The 15,470-nt window shown below is 53.4% G+C and overlaps 1 long non-coding RNA gene across 10 annotated transcripts in view; it reads left to right on the top strand.

Annotated features, from left to right (window-relative positions):
• The window catches only part of LOC102156502, a 38,988-nt gene extending 24,391 nt beyond the window's left edge, over positions 1-14,597 (top strand). For 4 of the 10 annotated variants that reach the window (XR_005380600.1, XR_005380602.1, XR_005380601.1 and 1 more), the window contains 3 exons: positions 5,945-6,093; positions 8,092-8,320; positions 9,246-9,875. This is a non-coding gene — a long non-coding RNA (uncharacterized LOC102156502). Of the gene's footprint in view, positions 1-2,692; positions 2,821-5,944; positions 6,094-6,616; positions 6,764-8,091; positions 8,321-9,245; positions 9,876-9,904; positions 13,970-14,010 lie in introns of those variants that run through there. The other 6 variants (XR_005380599.1, XR_005380596.1, XR_005380598.1 and 3 more) reach the window with 6 other exon arrangements.
• Positions 14,598-15,470: the final 873 nt, after the last annotated feature.

The raw sequence follows: 15,470 nt of genomic DNA, 5'->3' as shown, positions 1-15,470 counted from the left end.
TAGTGTCAAGGTATTTGCTTTCTGCCTCCCTGCATCCCCACAGCTGGCACAGTGGGCCAGGTCTCCATAGCTTCCTCAGCTTTTGCCCCACTTCAGTCCACTCTTCACACAGCTGCCTGAGCCATCTTTCTAAGCCATAAGTCATAACAGTTATTGCCCTGCTTGAGCACTGGGTGTTATTCTATATGTTGGCAAATTGAACACCAATAAAAAAATAAATTTATAAAACAACAACAACAACAACAAAACCTTCCTATGGCTTCCTGTTGCCATACAATCCAGACTCATTACCATGGCTGAGACCCAGCATGACCTGGCCCCTGCCTCCCTCCTTTCCTCACCTCTCCCACTGCCCCTCACTCTTACTGCTCCAGTCACACTGGCTTTCTTCCCATTCCTTGAAGACGCCCAAGCATATTCCTGCCCCAAGGCCTCTGCATTTGCCATTCTCTCTAACTGGACACCTCTTTAGCTCTTTGCATACTTGCCCCTCATCATTCGGTTCTCTGCTCAGTGTTTCCAGTGTGTTCTAGGGAAACAGGGCACCGCTCCCCTAAATCCACCAACCATTCCATCCTATACCGATTTATTTTCTTATAGTATTTATCAGTGATGGCAGCAACCTTTGTAATTTGTTTGGGATCTTCTCCATAGAATTTCAATGCCATTCCTGTCTCTATGTCCATGGTGCTCTAACCGGTGCTTGGAGCATGGTGTGACTGCTGCCAGTGTTTCCGAAGTGGGTGGGTGCAGTACCTGGCACATTGCAGGTTCTCAGTGTTGGTGGAATCTCTGCTACTTACTTGCTGTGTGGCCTCAGGAAAATCACAATTTCTGCAGCTGTGAAATGGAGCAGGCTGGGAGTACGCAAGCAAACAGAGGACCTCTCTGAGCAGAGTGTTTTGGTTTTTTTCTCTGAGTCTATTATTCTAAAGAAGTTGCGTAGAAACGCAGACTCTGATTTTCCAGCTGGGGCCGTTTTCAGCCCACCTTCCTGCTCTGGGAAGCAGCACATGTGCCTGGGAGACTCTCCCGGGAGGGAGGGTTAGCCTGGAAAATATCCCAATGCCCAGGGGGAGTGGGGAGGCGTCTCTGGGGGTGTAGAACTATCTCTTGGAAAAGAATGTGGAAAGAAAGACTGGGGGAAAGGAACTCAGGCTTAAGGGAGGTAGTGTCGGCTGAGCCCTCCGACAATGTGTGATGCTCACGGTGGGGACACAGAAAGAATGAAAGATGAACATGACTATTATTATTACTGTTGCTAGGTCCTGGGCACTTCTGTGAAGGGAGGAAGCATTTCGAACTGCATTTTCACAGTTCTCTGCCTCATTTCGCCTTCACGACAGCTTTTGGGGCAGGTACCTTTATGAACCCTGCTTGGAGCCAAAGAAACTAAGGCAGAGAGGGAGGCTTGCTGCAGAGCCAGGATTCAATGCATTCAGACTCTTCCAATTTTGAGATTTCTTGGAGCTTCCCAGTCTTCTTTGCTTTCACTCAGCCCAACCTGTTTCCTCCCAGTTACCAGCAGGAGAACAACCACTCTGAAATGAGCGGAGCTGTTGGCTTGCTTTGGAGGGAACAGGGCTTGGGAGAGGAAGGAGCCTCCAAGGCCCGGGTTTGCAGGAGACTCCTGAGGTGCACCCCAGGGGCCTCCAGGTAAGGGAGAGAGTGAGCCAGGGCCAGACCCCCAAGGACCGCCTTTCCAGCTTTGAGGCAAGGTGGCTAAATCTCCACACAGCTTACAAGAGGCCCTGGAGGAAGCGGGACCTTTGGAAGGGGTGCGGCCCCTGAGAACAGAGACAGCTGCCCAAAGCAGGCTCCCACAGGCTGGGAACTGCGGCCTTCTGGGGCTGGATCCTCTGGCCCTCTCCTGACCCTCTAGGGGTGGGGCCAGGCCTCAGGTCACAACCTTCCAGCTGGGGGACAGGCCCAGCCTGTAGGTTTTTCCTCTAGAGCCAAGTCTTAGGGGCCATGCCTGACTCAGAACCACACCTGGAGCTTGGGCCTGCCGCCTATAGGGGTGACATTCTCCACCCTGACTCACTCCTTTCCCCAGAAGGACACACGCAGCCTCAACCATTACTGCTAGTCCTTCGGGATAAACACTCGAGGTCAAATCCTTTGTTCAAAGTCTGCAGGGAGCTGACATGACATGTCTCATACCTTCATGGGAATTTATCCACTCAAGGGTGTGTGGGAGCAGATGTACTGTTCCAGGGGCTGTAAGGGACTGGGAGTGGCCCCTGAAGAGGACACCGGGGAATACACTAGAGAAACAGGTCCCAGTCAGGCCTGGGGCCAGGCCGGAAGAACAGGTGGTGGAACCTGGAGGCAAAAAAGGAACGGAATTAGGTGCTTTTTCATTAGATCATTAGGTTTTAGGCAACACCACTGCTGGAGTTAGTCCGCTTTAAAAACCGGATGGAAGCAGTGCTATCAGGGTTTGGTGCTCTGGGAAGGGCCACCTGGGGTCTGCACGTGTCTTCCCCCTCCCCCAGCCCCAGCTCCGGCCCCCTTCCCAGCACCTCCCTCCCAACCAAGGTTCCGGAGTGGCCACCCACAGAGCAGCCTCAGGGCTGGGCGCTGAGTCATAAGGCTGTGGTGCCTGCCAGGGGGGGCCAGGGTGGCAGATGGCTTGATGTGGGCGTGACTGACGGGAGGGCAGATGGGAGGGGGCAGTGACCCGGGGGCCCAGCAGGGAGGGATCTGAGGAAGTGACCTGGGAGGTGGGCCGAGCCCTGCAATGAGCTTTCCTTTCCTGTGTGTCCTTCCTCCCGTTTTCCAGGGATGCTGTTCTCCTGGGGCAGCCGGCGTGGCCAGGTAGGGGTGGAAAGTGACCCCGAGGGGCTAAGGGCCGAGACCCAGGGCTTCCGCACCACCGGCCTGACCCGGCTGGTCCAACCGTGGGAGGCAGAGCCTGGCTGTGTTTATCCAGGCGGGCGCTTCCGGAGCAGATGGGCGCCTGTCAGTGCTGCCAGCCAGGAACTGGGCTGACGTCCTCTCACTGCCAAGTGGCAGGTGACTCGGGGGCCTGGAGGGGAACATGTGTTTGGTTTGGCTGTTTATTAGGGGAGGGCTCTCCGGGCTGAGAGCTGCCTGCACACCTGAGGGAACCCAGCCCCAGCTAGCGTAGGACACGGTGCCGACTCTGACCCAAAGACGCTGGGCCCTTCTGGTTCCCGAGAGCTGGGTGTCGTGGGAAGGGGGCTCCAGGGTCTCCCTGGAAGCCGCTGTTGAACTCTGCTTTATTAATCTTGGTTCCTAGGGCTGCCATAACAAAGTACTACGGATTGGGGGCTTAAGCAACCCAGATGCATGCTCCCACAGTTCTGGAGGCTGGAAGGCCCAGATCAAGGGGGGGCCAGGTCAATGCCCTAGGGAGACACTGTTCCATGCCTCTCTCCTGGCTTCTGGACATTGTCAGCCACCTTGCAGGGTCCTGGCTTGTAGATACATCATCTGTCCTCCGCCCCCCTCTTCATTCACTTGGCCTCCTCCCCTCCGTGGCTCCTGTGTCTGTTCTTTTTGGAAAGGACATCGGTCATTGGATTAAGGGCCTCTGCCCCTCCAGTAGGACCTCAGTTTAACTTAACTGTATCTGCGACGACCCTCTTGAGGACCTAATAAAGTCGCATTCTGAGGTGCTGGGGAGGACACTATTCAGCCCGGGAACTTGGGTTGCTCTCCTGCCTCCCTCCTATTCCTGTCTTTAACGTTTCCTCCCTCTCTGCCACTTCCTCGTGCCCAGGCCTGAGCTAGCAGAAAGGGTAAGGTTGCTGCTATCCCCAGCCTGACTCTGGAGCTGCAGCTGTTAATTAGAAAGAAAGCACTCTAGAGAGGCAGGGTTGTTTTGTTTTGTTTTTTAAGATTTTATTTACTTATTTGACACACAAAATGAGAGAGCATGAGCGTGGGGGAGTAGCAGGGGCAGAGAGAGAAGCAGGCTCCCCACTGAGCAGGGAACCTGACTCTGGGCTCAACCCCAGAACCCCAGGATCGTGACCTGAGCCAAAGGCGGATGTCCAACCCACTGAGCCACCTAGGCACCCAGAGGCCGGAATTATTTTGCTGATATGCTCTTCCCCATTAAGAGGCAATCAACTTACAACTGTGATTTTTTAATCCATTTTGGGGCTTCAGAAGCTTTTGGGAATCTGAGAGAAAGTTTTGGACTCCCACTCAGGATAAATGCATGTACAAGCACAGCTCTTTGGGTGGTGACACAGCCTTCCAGTGCCCTTCTGCCCGCAGGTTCCAGGGAGTGCCCTCTTAGGGCTAAGGAATGCCTGCCCTGGAGCCAAAAGAAGCCCCAGCTCCACAGCATCCTAAAGCTTGGGAGTTCAGGGGTTGTCAGACTAGTCAAGGACCAAAGAGGATTTCTTCACATTGGGTCATTATCAGTGTGTGTGTGTGTGTGTGTGTGTGTGTGTGTGTGTGTGTGTGAACACCCTGGTGTGCGCATGCCTTGCATGCTCTGGGGTAGGGTAGGCATCACTGGGGGGGACGTAAGAAAAGGAGGAGAGTCTGATGTGGTGTGAACATGTATTTTTCTCTTGTCTCAGTAGCCACCACACTGGAGACACTGTTGAGTAGAGGCCCAGCCCTGGCATGGCTCTCTAAGATGTATTATTAAATGGGAGGGTGTGGGGAGTTGAAGCATAATGCACCTAACATTATCCTGCTTGTGTAAAAACACCCACACTGTGTGTATGTATATCTATAGCATAAATATATATATATACACACTTGTACAGAGACTTTCCAAAGTATAAATAGAAAACAGTGGCTTCTTCTGGGGAGGGGTCTAGCCCTGGAGGCATCAAAGGAGCACTTTCCTTGATGCTCCCTATGTTTTAGTATGGTTTGACTTTTCCAGTAAGAATGTATTAAAATGTTAATTGTGTGTTAAGTAAGTTAACAGCTTTTCAAAGAAAGGCTCTTGATATTTTTGGGCTTCAGATCCCTTTGAAAAGCTTGTGAAAACCATGGACCTGCTCTCCACCTGTGCACCTGCCCACTATAAGAACCCCAGGCTAGGGGATCCCTGGGTGGCTCAGGGGTTTAGCACCTGCCTTTGGCCCAGGGCATGATTCTGGAGTCCCACATCCAGCTCCCTGCATGGAACCTGCTTCTCCCTTCTCCCTCTGCCTGTGTCTCTGCCTCTCCCTCTCTCTCTCTGTCTCTCATGAATAAATAAAATCTTTAAAAAAAAAAAGAAAGAAAGAAAAGAACCCCAGGCTGGAGGGAAGACCAGTCCGCTGGTCCTGAAACTGACCCAGCTCCTTCCCCTGGAGGAGCCCACCTCCTTCTACAGCCAGGCCCCAGGGATGTCCTGCCCCCCTCTCCCCACTTCACACCCAGCGCCCAGCAAATTCTAGCCTAACTGTCCTTTGGGCCAGTGGTTCTCAAACTGGAGGTGATGGAATCACCCCGGGGGCTTGTTAAAGTGGATTGCTAGAGCTCCCGCACACCTAGGGTGCGGTCTGAGATTTCCTTTTCTAACAAGTGTCCAGGTAACCTGATATGATGGATCCTCCTGCTAGACTTTGGGAACCGCTGCTGTAGGTAAAGGGCATTAGTTGTGCCTTTTAGGGTTCACCTGGAATGCAAATGGGGGCTTCAGTGGGGAACAAAGGCTTGTCCCCTCTCCTGTGTGGTGGTGAGGAGAAAGGACAGTATCCCTGGGAATTGCTTGGGGGCAGGGAGAAGGGGGAAATCTTCTACTCTTCGGGGTTAGGACTAAGAGGTGCCTGCGCCAGAAGACCTGTGATTGTCTCAGTAGAAGGGGATCGTGCGGCCCAGGGCTCCACTCCTTTGTGTCCCATCAGCCTGTGCCTCCCTTCTGCACTGAGACAGAAGGTGGAGCTGCAAAGGCAAGGATAGGAGGGGTAAGAGGTAAGGGAAGGGCTCTGCAGCCCCTGCGCTTCCCTCTACTCTCTTCCAGGCCCCGAGGTTCTGGTGAATTGAGAGAGAGGGTCTTACCCACCCGCCTCCCCTCAAGGAACTTGACTGAACAAATCAGTGCCCCTGGCACCTGGCCCAGCACCTGGCACGCAACCAGCGCCCAGCACCTGTGCACTGAAGTATAGAAAGGTAGAGGCTCAGCCCCACCCAGCATGCGGGAGGACCAAAGCGGGAAGAAGGGGAAGGTTTCCTGGGGTGATTTTCCACTGCTTCCCTTTCTGTGTCTTACCCTCCAGCAAGTCCCAGTTCTCCCCTACTCCATGGGGAGCAGCGGTGGTGTTTGTGTTTTTTTCCCCTACAGTGAATGTGTCCCACCCTGGGGGTGGTTTAAGGGAGGACTCACAGCCCCAGTGAATTAAACCCCAGGGATGGAATGTGGAGCCTCAGGGCTAGTGGAGTTGTGCAAGGTCAGCTTCAGGAGCAGTGGGTTCTTGGAGGCCTTTCCACCCCAGTCCACATAGACCAGCCCTCTGGAATCTCTCTTTGGGCCTCAGTGGGAGTCCTAAAGATGCAGGTTTCCTGGGGGCTCGCTTTGGGGGAAGTGTTGCAGGTGCCACCACTGCGGGGGCAGGGAGTGGTGGGGGGGCTGGGCTGTGTGTGAGGCGCTTCTCGGGATGAGCTCAGCTGTTGTTTGGAGCATCCTTGTCCGCAGGACTGCCCCTGGAGTGATGAAAGAGGGCCAGCTGGCCAAATCCTAGCAGAGGCAGAGATAAGCGCCCTCACTGGATAGAGGGGCAGCGGCCATGGCTACCTGCCAGCTGAACCGGAGGAAGGGAGACTCCGTGAGGGGTGCAGCCTGGTAGGCCTCTGTCCCCCAGTTCCTTTCACCTGCTCATGTTACTTGAGCTCTGGCATTCAGAGAAGGGCTTGCCATGCCTTCTTCATCCTCCCATCCTCGCCACAGCACAATACAGGGAGACTGTGAACCCACTTAACGGGAAAAGAAACTGAGGGAGACAGTGTGGCTCAGGAGCTTGCTCTGGCTTCCACGGCCTGACTGCCTTTCTTTCCTGACCATTCCTCCCATTGCAGTTAGATTCCCAGTCCTCAAGGTCTGGCCTTCCTTGTCCTCTCAGGCCTCTTTCCGACCGTGTCCCTACACCCACCCCTCCCTGATCTCACGTCCTCCTGCACCTCCCGAATCTGAATCAGAGGCTCCAGCACCCTGCAGATGTGCCCCCACACTCCTTTCCCCACCTGCTGGGCATCTCCATCTGGGCATCCTGCCAGAGCTCAGCCCACTGTGCCCAAGCCCACCAGCTCTCCAGACTTCTCTCTGTTGATAGCACCCCTGTTCGTGGCCACCCACGTCCCGAGGCCTCTCTCTTTTGCCTCCATCCAGAACACACAGGGCTTTGTGGCACGACAGACACAGATGGGGCAGTGACATCCCACTTAAAACTCTTCTGGTTGGGGATCCCTGGGTGGCTCAGCAGTTGAGTGCCTGCCTTCGGCCCAGGGTGTGATCCTGGAGACCCGAGATCGAGTCTGGCGTCGGGCTCCCTGCATGGAGCCTGCTTCTCCCTCTGCCTATGTCTCTGCCTCTCTCTCTCTGTCTCTCATGAATAAATAACTAAAACCTTAAAAAAAAAAAAACTCTCTGGTTGCGAGCCACAGAATATTCCTACTGGAACTGCTGTGATTGATAACAGACCAAACTGAGCCAGTGTCTGACACAGCTGAACCCAGCCATTATAGTAGCATCATGGGACGTCTGGGTGGCTCAGCGGTTGAGCGTCTGCCTTTGGCTCAGGGCCTGATCCTGGATTCCCGGGATCGAGTCCTGCATCGGGCTCCTTGCTTGGAGCCTGCTTCTCCTCCCTCTGCCTCTCTTTCTATGTCTCTCATGAATAAATAAGTAAAGCCTTTAAAAACAAACAACAATGAAATGAATGGCAGCATCAGGTCCTTCAGCTCAGCACACACCCCGTACTGGCTCTGCCCTTAGTCCCACGGGGGGGGGGGGGGGCAGGGGGGGGAGCAAAATGGCCATTACCTGCTGTCTACACTCTCTAGGACAGGAAGGAGGAGGCCAGGGTGTCTTTGTGAGAGGGGCAGCAGGGAGATCACAAAGTGTAAGAGGCAGACAGGCGCCAGTCCTTAGGGCCCTTCCTTCTCCCCTTGCAGGGCCCCAGGAGTCTGTGCATGTCCACCTCCTCCAGGAAGCCCAAAAGCCCTCCCTGCCCCACTGGTCCAGTCTCACCAGTTTTCCCAGCTCTCTGTGGCAATGAGCTAGAATGAGAGATATGTGAGCATTGCAACATCCTCTCTCTTTGCCCTCGAGGAACTGGGAAGATAGCATCTATATGGACTCCACAAGAGGGTTAGCAATCCAGATGGTGGGCAAGAGTACCAGGTGAGGACTGAGGGGAGGTGATGGGAGGTGTGGATGGCCGAGGCTAGAGGGTGGGGCATCAGGGAAGTGTGCACATCCTTGGTGCAGTATATTGAAATGACAGTCGAGACAAGAAGACCTTGCCTGTGCCCACCAGTCCCAGACACTGGATGGCGGTGGGGGTTACCCAGGCCCTTCGTGGGGGAAGGAAGCTTAGCCTCACAATGCAGCCCAATGCAGACCACTCATCCCCTGCTCCCACCTGGATTGGGGTTGGAGCTGGGGTCTAGGGATAGTGGTTGGGATCAACAGTATTCTATTATGGGTTTCCATGAACAAATATTGACTGGGTACCTGCTTCGGGACCCAGTGAACGCAACAGGCAAATTATTCATTTACCAATGGATTTTTTGAGCATCTGTTACTGGGTTCAAGGCTCCATAGAAGGGAAGGAGCTCAAAGTAAAATGAAATGCTTGGTTCCAGAAACCACATTAGCCTAGGTTTTTGTTTTTCCACTTTTAATTATTGATGACAGCAGCTTCAGTACAGATATCAGAGAGCTGCTTCCTGCTCTCAGTCATGAAAATTTTGGTTTGGCCTGGCTTTTAACTAGAATTATTCCCTCTGATTTTCCCTACAAAGAGTTTTGGTTTTTTTGTTTTGTTTAAGATTTTATTCTTTTTATTTTTTTATTTTTTTATTTTTATTTTTTTTTAGGATTTTATTCTTAAGTAATCTCTACACTCAGTGTGGGGCTTGAACTCATCACCCCGAGATCAATAGTTGGGTGCTCCACAGGCTTAGCCAGCCAGGTGCCCCTAAAGAGTTCTGAATTATATAACTAAATGTGCTTGTAAAATTTGGAGGGCAGATACAGTCAGCTTTCATCAGCTTCTCTTTCTCTCTCTTTTTTAAGTAACATATTTCTTTCTCTTTTATTTCAGAAAAGAATCAACAAGAAAGTTTAAAAATGATCCAGATAACCCCTGGTTCTTGCTTCTTTTAAATGCATATGGAGAAGAGTTGAAATGCTATAGAAAAACAAGGATGTGAAGTAAAACTCTCTCTTTGCTTCCCTCCCCCGTTCCACTTCCTCTTCCTAAAGCCTTGTGCCATTCACGGTTTCTTACATATCTCTCCGGAAAAGGTTTAACGCATTTGTCAGCATCATAAATGCATTATGTATATCCTATTCTTAGAAGAAGGTTCTCCCAGAAGTTAGGAGAGGTTGCTCTCTCTGCCCGATGGTAGTTCATTTTTATGGGGTTTTCTCCTGTCCTGTCCTAACTGCATTTAAGAACCAGTCCAAGGAACCAGGTGTCCTGTGTAGCCCAGCCTTGGGCTAACTGGGTGACATCAGCAAGTCACTTCACCTCACTGAGGCTCAGTTTTCTCATGGTGAAAATGGGGATTCTGGTGGGGGTGCCTTGGTAGTGTGCCTGCAGCAAGGCCTGGTTAGCTGGGAGGCGTGCCATGCATATCAGAGCATTCTCTTAGCCCCTTTTGTAAGGAGGCAGAGCTGCCAGTTCTAAATAAATGTTACAGAAGGGCCTGTCAGCAGTTGCCCCTCAGAATGACCTGTCACTTCATTTCCCGGCTGCAGGAAGAAGAGCGTGGGAGTCTCCTGACAGGAGATGACGGGGTCACACGAATTCCTCACCCTCAGTGTTGGCTCCCACCCCAGGTGCTCAATTGATCCGACTCTGGAAGGCTAGACCCATCTGTCCTTGGCTGGGAAGGAATCCCTGCTAACAGCTGGCCAGGCCCCTGATATATGGCCCCTGTCACCCTCCCCCTCTGCTTGCTCTGATCTCAGGTTTTAAGATCTCTGTGACCCCTGCTTCAGGGGGCAAACGGCTCACAGGAAAGGTCTCTAACATCCTCTGGGGGCCAGAAGGTGACTTGGCTGTTGTCAGCAAAACTGCGTGCAGGCCCAGGAAGGCAGAAGGAAGGGCGACATTTCAGCCTGTGATGGGGGACTGTGATGATGGCAGAGGGGGACAGAGGCCCTTTGTGGTGTGCTAGGAAGCATCGGCCACAGCACTGCTCCTTTGCAGGTGTGGCATCCTTGGCCCTCCCAAATGCACTCCCACTTTGCAGATGAGGACCCTGAGGCTCAGGCAGCTGAGCCAAGTTGCTATTCAGTGAGTGAGAGAGAGGCAGAGCCAGGACCGGAGTCTGACCACGGAGTTCAGAGCTTGTGCTCTGCCTCTGTGCCAGGCCCGGGTGGGGACCAAACTGGGCCCCCAGAACTCAAGGCCACAAAGGGGCTGCCCACTCACAGGCACCCTTCTCTCAGGGTCTGCTTTTATTAGGCCTGCTCTCTCAGTATCCTCAGTGTCTAGAACAGTGCCTGGCACACAGTATGTGCCCAGGCAATCACTGTGGAATAAAGAAGAGAATGGATAGCAAAAGTGGCTGATTAGGGAACTAGATGAACCGCCCCCCATACTCCAAGGCTGATGCTCCCTAAACTTGTCTCAGAGCCCTGTGACAGATGATGTGAGCCTAACGCCAAGCCACCAGCCACAGTTTGGAAAGGGCCATGATCCCCACTTTCTACCTCTCTTTAGCAGCCTCTTTGCCTTCAGAGTCACACCTTTCCTGCTCTGCAGCACACGGCGAGGCCTGTGGGGTCCCCAAGCCAAAGCTGCCCCTGACCAGAGGGGTGAAGACGGGGTGCCCAGCAACACGACACTAGTGTCAGGTCACACGGTGGCCCCTGCTGGCCTCCCAGGGCTGGGGGAGGAGCTGAGGGCACAGTGGGGTCAGCCCTGGTTCTGTCCTGCTGAGGCCCCAGTCCAGCTCATGGGGAGTCAGATGCCTGCAGCCCGGCCTATGAGGAGCACATATTAACAGTAAGGGCAGGAATTAAGGAGCATTTGCCACACAGTGGGCACAGGTGCCTTCCGTGAAGTTTCCTCATTTAACTCTTCCAAAACCTTAGGGGTTCAGTATTCTTATCTTCATTGTGCAGATGAGAAAACAGAGGTACCTAAAAGTTACAATCTAAACAGTTGTAAGTGGGATTTGAATCATGGTGGTTCTTTTCTTTCTTTTCTTTTTTAAAGATTTTATTTATTTATTCATGAGAGACACACAGAGAGAAGCAGAGACACAGGTGGAGGGAGAAGCAGGCTCCCTGCAGGGAGCCTGATGCAGGACTCGATCCTAGGACCTCAGGATCACACCCTGAGTCAAAGGCATGCGCTCAGCCACTGAGCCACCCAAGTGTCCCTATAAATGGGTTTTGAACCTCAGAGCCCAGCTTCAGAGTTGTGTTTGCCTTCCCCCTGTTTGACTGCCAGCAACTACTGTCACTGTCAGGGCCAGGCCTCTGAGCAGCCTTCCCCCAGGGCTGCTTTCTTGGGCTCCTAAAGAGTGCTGTACAACCGTTGGGCCCTGCCTGTGCACCATCCAGATGAGCCACTGTCACCTCGAGCAACTGGGGGAAGAAACAGAAAGCCAGCTCTGGGGATGAGGATAGGGATGGTTAGGAAAGTCCCAGGGGAGGAGGAGAGCTGGTGGAGAATTGGCCACCCACCCAGATGACTGGAGGCAGGGTACTCTGAGCAGGGAGCAGAGTGTGCAGAGGCATGGGCACACAGGGTGTTTGGTGGAATGGGGTTCAGTTAGGGAGAGAGTGGGGCATAAAAGGGGAGAGCTTTGGGAGATAAAACTGGAAGGCTTACACGCAGAGCGTTAGGTCTGTATCCCTTCTCTAGGTGTGCAGGCTGAGACCAGTATTTCAGGCACCACGGCACCAGAGCTAGCCGATGGTAGTAGTGGGGGCCAGGCCCTGGGGGACATGCTGCACATGCACTCTGCCCCCCAGAAAATCCTGTGAGACATGGCCTCACCTTTAAGGCCTGGGAGCTTCCTACAAAGTCCTGAGCTTCCAGGTAAGAAGTCCAGCTCCTCTGCTGGAGAGAGGTGACCCTGATGGCGAGGGAGAGAAGCCCAGTCATCCCAGTGTCCGTCCCAGGCCTCATCTGTTCCCCATCTCCCTCCCACCAGCTGGATGACCCCTGGCAAGAAGAATAGAAGTGTTGGCCCAGTTGATGGTGCCCAGCAGAGTGGAGATGAGGTATCTCCATCACGCCCTGCTCATGCTGCAGCATCATGAACAAGTAAATGACTTGTCACACGCCACTGTGTTTTGGGGTGCTTTGTCACTTAACAATAGATATGGAACAGAAATTGGTCAGGAAGCTATCCTTGGAAGTGCTGAATGAAAGCACCCAATGCCAGGTGAATCACTAAGATGCTTTTCTCTTTGTCAGAGAAGCCTTTCCAGGTGGACCAGAGTGGTTCACCCAGGCCACTCCAGGCACTCTTCTTTCTGACTCACCTGTGACTGTTTCCCAAGCCCTGGCAGCAGCAGCTTTCTGGGGCTAGGGCCAAGGGACCCCATGTTGTTCCCCACCCCGCCGGGAGCCTTGGCTGGAGCTCCACACACCACGGGGCCCAGAGCGCTGCATGACTCCCACCACTGGGCTTCATCAGGCCTTCATCCCAAGCCACGTGCTAGCAGAAAAGAAACCTTCAGAGCCAAAGTGCCTGGTTCAAAGCCTAGCTCTGCCACTTGTTCCCTATATGACCTTGAACAAATCCAGCCACCTCTCTGAGCCTCCATCTCCTTATCTGTAAAATGGGGAGAATACTACTTGACCTTGTGAAGGTAAATGAGATAACATTTCTCAAGAGCCTTACACAATGCCTGGCATAGAAGTGCCCCCCCCCCCCATCTATATTCTTCTCTCCTTATTTGTAAATGAAGGGAAAAATTTTAGGTTCCAGTGACCCTTCCATATGTCATATACCTAAATCCTCTTCTCCACAGGTCAAGCCTGGAGTTTGAGTATGAATCATTGTCTGTGTTGTCTGTGGCTGAACTGCCAAGGCCCCATTGCAGGTCTACTGGGTTGAGGCTAGTGAGGGAGCAAGCCCTGCTTTCAGATTTGGAGACCTGGGCTCCAGCCTGCCCCCTGCCTTCCAGCCCAGCGGCTTTGGCATGTCCTTGACCCTCTGTGCAGCGGGGGTTAGTAGTTCCTGCCCTATACTGGCAGAGTTGCTGGGAGGTTCATGGGCACCAATGGGCCCAGAAGCACTTTACCATTAGCATGGTGTCAAGCATGCACCTGGATGATGCCATTTTTAATCCTTTTTGTAGGACTTGGTTCCCTAGAGCTATGTTGTCCCAAATTAAATAAAATTTAAAACCCAGTTCCTTAATCCTCTAGCCCCATTTCAAATACTCAGTAGCAACGTGCGGCTGGTGGCTACCATATTGGATAGCACAGATAGAGAATATTTACGTCATTACGGGAAGTTCCATTGGACTGCACTGCACTAGAGTTTCCCCCAAAGGGACAACCAGTAGGAATGAGAGACAGTGATGAAGAACAAGGAAGTTTGAGCAGAAATAGGGGGGTGGCATGGATTCTTTGGATTGTTTTGCAGACCAGATTCAAGGATGGTCATCATGTTCGACTACTTCCCTGCTAATAGCCATGCTGGACAGCTTCTCTGGAAACAAAGTTTTCTCACCATGAGATTAGGGAGCACAAGGGCTGACTCCAACAGGACGTAGCCAGAGGAGGCCAAGACCACAGGGCCATGCTAAGCACTGAATACTGATTGATCTTCTGGCATGGCTGGTGGTTGGGTGGGTCCACATGCTGACAGAGCTTCTCTTTCTGTTCCCAGTGCAGCCTGGTGGAGAGGGTGTGCCAGGCAGCAGGGCAGCAGTGCCAGGACGATGATGTCTGAGTCTGGTGCTAAGGGACCAATTAGCCAGTCATGGGGTGCATCCCATGACTCTGCCGCCAAACCACAGAGGCTCTCTGAGCCCCGGATCCTCTCCCAGTGAAGGCCACGGCACCGGGAACGCAGCACACGCAGGATCACCAGCACCGGCCAGTGTAGTTTGACCAACAGGCCATGGCAGGAGAGGCCTGGAGAGCAGAAGGGAGAGACTCAAGAGCCCACTCCGAGAGGGGCCCAGTGGGGAGAAGATGCCAGGGAATATACATTTTCTGCCTTGCCAGGTAGGGTTCCTTCCTGCCCTCCCAACTTGACACACGAGCCATATCCGTGTAGGGACGCAGACTTACGTGCAGCAGGCACCCGGACACGCGCACACAGATCCACCCAGAGATGGACACAGACACAGACACCCAGACATGGAAGGCGATGTGGCCTCCTGGGTGCAGGTACACGTGCACAGGCACCAGCTACCAGCAGCCAGAATGCCCCCTTTTCCTCCTACACAAGAAACCTTCCACTAGCCAAAATGCCAACCGTGTGTCTCCAAACAAAAACAGTCCCAGGGGCCTCCCTGGCCCTCACTGACTACAAATTAATCCCCTCTCCCCTTCCCCCCACCCCCGAAGTGCCACAAGCCCCCACACCCCGCACACGGGCTGGGGGAGAGGGTCACCGAGCTGGACACGTGGCATCTCTGCTCTCAGCCAGAAGCTCCTTCTCTTCGGACAGTGAGAACGTGAGAACACAGCATCTGTTCTTGGGGCTCCCCCGGGCACACCTGCTTCTCCCCCTCTGTCCCCTTGTAATCTTCACAGCAGCTTTAGTTTTCCCACGGGGCTTCTGGAGCAGGCAGGCAGCATGACAGGTGACAAATCAAAACTCATTGTCTCCTGAACAGGTGTGTGCCAGGGCTGGGGGGCAGGGCGGGAAGCCAAGTTGGGGTAAGAGTTCCTAGAAGTCTGTGGAGCCCTGGAGTGTCATGAGTCTGGTCTGGAACCCTGTTTTTAGCAGTTGGTCAGTCACAGCTGTCAGAAGCTAGGGCTGATTTCCTCCCCTGCCCCAGTGTAGGGCTCACTCTCCGCATAGGCTGTCATGGACTTGAGCTACCCGCTTAGGGCCAGGCTTTCTTCCCAGGCCAGAGCTGTACAAGGAGTTCTCAGAAGAAGCCCAGGTCCCATCCACTCAGCCCCATGTTTTGCTGCCCACCCAGCAGCTGCCGGCAGACGTAGGTGCTGGCAGGCCCAGGTGATCTGCAGCTTTCAAGCCGTCGGCCTCGAGGCTGGCAGGTTATCCAGAGCCTCAGCCTCAGACCCAGTGAAGGTTTAAAATAAAGTCACCCACCCGTCTCTGAAACCACAGGAAATATCTGTGCCAACTCAGGGGATTACATACTGCCCTGC

This window comes from Canis lupus, chromosome 28, assembly GCF_011100685.1.
Source record: "Canis lupus familiaris isolate Mischka breed German Shepherd chromosome 28, alternate assembly UU_Cfam_GSD_1.0, whole genome shotgun sequence".
In the NCBI taxonomy this organism is placed as follows: Eukaryota; Metazoa; Chordata; class Mammalia; order Carnivora; family Canidae; genus Canis; species Canis lupus.
This window is presented reverse-complemented; position numbering and strand designations above follow the sequence as displayed.